This window comes from Seriola lalandi, unplaced genomic scaffold (genome assembly GCF_002814215.2).
Source record: "Seriola lalandi dorsalis isolate HSWRI2012SDOR001 ecotype SW California unplaced genomic scaffold, Sedor1 jcf7180002054850, whole genome shotgun sequence".
NCBI classification, from domain to species: Eukaryota; Metazoa; Chordata; class Actinopteri; order Carangiformes; family Carangidae; genus Seriola; species Seriola lalandi.
Genome location: NW_019525403.1, coordinates 163,934 through 168,001, shown reverse-complemented (window position 1 = coordinate 168,001; position 4,068 = coordinate 163,934).

The following is a 4,068-nucleotide window of genomic DNA, read 5'->3' as shown; positions in this document are numbered from 1 at the left end:
GGTGGGTGGATGGGTGAGGGGGGGGAACTACTGTCTCTCTCCATTGTCTTCCTCCTCTCCTTAATTCAAAGGGAATGTGTCTACTTTGTTTCTGAGCAATTGATTTTACAAATATTGAAGTCTTGCATTATATTATATTATATTATTGTAATGGTTGTATCACAAAAGTAAATCTGTTAGCCGTTTTAGAATCATTTTACAAATGAAAAAATGGACCTTGTGGAAGGATTGATGCCTCAACCTCAACATAAAATCATGTTCATTCTTTGATAGTGATCTGATGATGTTTTAAGACAGATAATATTGTACATGCAGCTTTTGCAACCAAGAGAACCATCTTTACAGCCAGTTGTTGGTCTTTATAGTTATAGCAACAGTGACAGAAAAGGCAGCGAAGGCCACAAGCTGGATTCAAAGCCTTTATGGAGCACCACTCTAGCAGCCGAGAGTGTGAGATGTGTTAACTCAGTGCTGTATAATGATGAAGGTTCTGCATCAACAATTTGGACTAAATTATGTGTGAATGTTTTTGGTAGTGGCTCAGGACACATTTTAGCCCCATGACCCCCCCCCCTCCCCCACTAACTAATCCAGCTGTGCCTTGCATGCGTTAGCACCTTCCCCAGCTCATGAGCATGAATGCCAGTGTTAGTAATTAGAAATTTATAAGTGGAAATTATCAGCCATCCTCCCAGTTTCCATAAGAGAGTTGTTGCAAAACAATCATGTTTTGATGAGTTTTAATTAGAACTGTAAGAGCACTGGGACCAGATACCCCACAACAACTCAGTGAGCCCTTACTTATTCAGCTAATAATGATAGTAAATAAGATAATAATTCAATGACAGCTGGAAAGATTAATCACATCGACCTCTTGCATGAATGAAAAGTTCAAATATTAACAAGGGAGAAGGCAGAACCCACTAATTTAACACATTATTATTTAGTGTTATTTGTGCCTTCAGGACTAATTGCGCTGTCCCTTCACAGCAAGAAGGTTCCGGGTTCGAGTCCCGACTCGGACGCGGGATCTTTCTGTGTGGAGTTTGCATGTTCTCCCCGTGCCAGTGTGGGTTCTCTCCGGGTTCTCCGGCTTCCTCCCACAGTCCAAAGACATGCAAAATGGGGACTAGATACTCTAAATTGACCATAGGTGTGGCTGTGAGTGTGAATGGTTGTCTGTCTCTATGTGTTTGCCCTGCGATGGACTGGCGACCTGTCCAGGGCGTACCCCGCCTCTCGCCCGAAAAGATGCTGGGATAGACTCCAGCCCCCCCGCGACCCTACTAGAGGATAAGCGGTAGAAAATGGATGGATGGAAGACTAATTGCAGGTAAAACATGAAACATGAAACAAAAATGGCTACCCAAATTCTAAAATGTAATATCCAGGGTACTGTCTCGGTCTTTGAGAGGACTAAGATGCGTAAGGGAAGTGAAAAGGATGAAAAAATGCCTGGTGAACCTTGAAATATCTCCACTTTATGGGTTGACATAATGGTTCAGACCTTTCAGGACCACTCTGGAACCTCCTCTGGTCGAACAAAACCCCATTCTGTAAGGTGTCCTGACATTTACCTGGGTCATTCACGGGCTTCGCGCCCATCATTGTGTGGACAGGAAGCTCTTTCAGCTGCATTTCAATGAACACCTGCCAATCAACCCAAACAAGGAGGGAATCTTAAGTCGTCATTCTTCCTAAAACCCGGACTAAATCCAAAAAGAAGAGGATTATTAACATATTCGCAGCAAAGATTCCTCATTTCGTGTAAAACAATACTGGTTTGTTTCAAAGTGTGACCGACTGGCGCCACTGGAGACTGAACATCTCCGTGAGAGGAACGAAGACAGCAGTTACAGTGTGTTTAGTGACGGCAGTGAAATGCAACTCATTTCTTATTCCTCCTACGCAGTAAAAAAGAGGCTGACTGTTCGTGAAGAGTTTCCTCGTCTGTGTCTTCCTCACACTGCGTGCCATGTTTTGTTTCTGTCTGGCAACAATGCTTCCTTTCACACTGTGAGTTGCTCCATTGAATGTCGCTGGCTATGACTGATCTTGAGTGGGCTGACCAAATTTGTTGGGAAATTTGACATTAAAAAAGCTCTTTCTCTTCAGAAGACTGGATGCATGTGCTTTTCAGTTGGGTTTTCTTTTGACTGGTCTTAAATCTTAATGCTGAACATGGTGTAAAAGAGCAAAAAAAAACAAACAAAAAAACAAATGACTTAAAGGTGGATTCTTTATGTTGGAGGGGTGTGACTGAAACATTGGTGGGGTTGCTGATTCAGCCCTGAAAGCTCCCATGGTGTAAGCTAAGGTGGTGATGCAATTTGGAGACATGGGTTCAAGCCCAGGTCAGTCCATGACTTTTCAAGTCCAACATCCAAAGTGTAATGTCAAAAGCATCCTGAAAGCTACTCCTAATGCGAGTGGGACTGGTGGCAACTGGTGAGGAAAGCAAGGCAGGAATTTACAAACCTCCAAACCAAGGTGAAAGGTCAAACAGGAGTTGGGTGAGTCCAATTTGATTTATAGAAAGGGGAACCCGGCTTGTACTAAGCGGGGTAGAGAACAGAGGGGTGTTTGGCTGCTGCTGGAAACAGCAGTTGTACAGGTTGTATGTTGAAATGTCAGCATATCATATGAACTTTGAAGGCCAACTTACTACTTTTCAGAACAACACCCAGAGGAAAGACTGAAAAGCTTTAAGAAAGATGCTTGTTAGAGCCATTTGTATATTTGTGTGTGTGTTAGAGTAATGCACTGGTTGCCACAGTAGGTGGCGTATTGAGTGGCAACACATGAAATGTATAAGCAGAAGAAGAGGCAATTACTCCTCAGGTGTTCTGCTTACCAGGGAGAAGCACACAGTTTTTGAGCGTGGCCGTTTAGAGCCCAATGTTTTACGCCTTTTTGTTTATTTTCATGCAAGTTATTGGTACAACAGATGTGAGTGAATATTACAGTTTTTCTCAGTCGCTTTGGTACATTTCTCGAATCATCCTCGACATTTGCAAAACAGTGAGTGAATTTCCCAAAACAATTCGTACAAATAGCAAAACACCATGGATTACCTGCAAAAGCCAGTCACTTGCTCAAAATCCTTAGTTCATCTCTCAAAAGTAAATATCTGTGTCAATGAACATGTCACTGCCATCAGATGACAAGTCCTTGTGTTATTGTGTACGGAAAAGACAGTCAAATTGCTTAGTCGTGTTGTCAATATAACAGTTTACTCTGGAGGGATGTTCTGATGTAAACTACAGCTAAAGTTTCAATGACACTTATTGTAAATTGTAAGTTACACCTTAGTGTATGTGGGAGATTGATTGCAAGAGACTGGACAAGATTCACATTTACACTTTTACTGTTTGTACTGTAATTTGTTGACAGACCATGTCATTGTGATACAGAAAGGCCTCGTCTGCCTCTTCCTCTGTTTTGCCTCCCAACTCCTCCTCCACGCAGCCTCACTCCTCTTCCTCTTCTTCTTCTCTCTGGCTGTTGACCCTGTCCAATTCCTTGTCCTTCTATTGTGAGACATTGTAACATTGTGTTGTGCTCCGGCTATATATATATATATACTTGCCAGTTGGTTCATGAGATGCACCTTTGAGCTATTTCAGAAAACTGGTTGATCATTTGTTGATCTAATGCTTCACACATTTCCCTTCGTTAGTCAAGATCAGTCAAGTCAAGATTCACCTGGGAGCAATTTACCAATTCAGGACAGATTTAGAAAAAAAAAGTCTAATGGAAATGTATAGAGATATGTTTGACATATTATGACAACTTGTTCAACCATTGTGCATGTAAAGAGCATGAATTTTGTTTAGCAAAGAAAATAATGTACTTTACACATATAAATAAGATGTTAAATAAGATTGGAAATGTGTGTGTGTGTCCCGCGGCGTCCGGTCCGGTCTGGTCCGGTCTGGTCTGGTCCGATCTGGTCCAGTCTGGTCTGGTCTGGTCCGGGCCAGTCAGTTGGACGCGGGAGGGCGGAGCGCCAAAGAGGAGGTGGAGGGTTCCAGCTGCATGTGTGTAAATGAGCAAAAAGACTTAGTC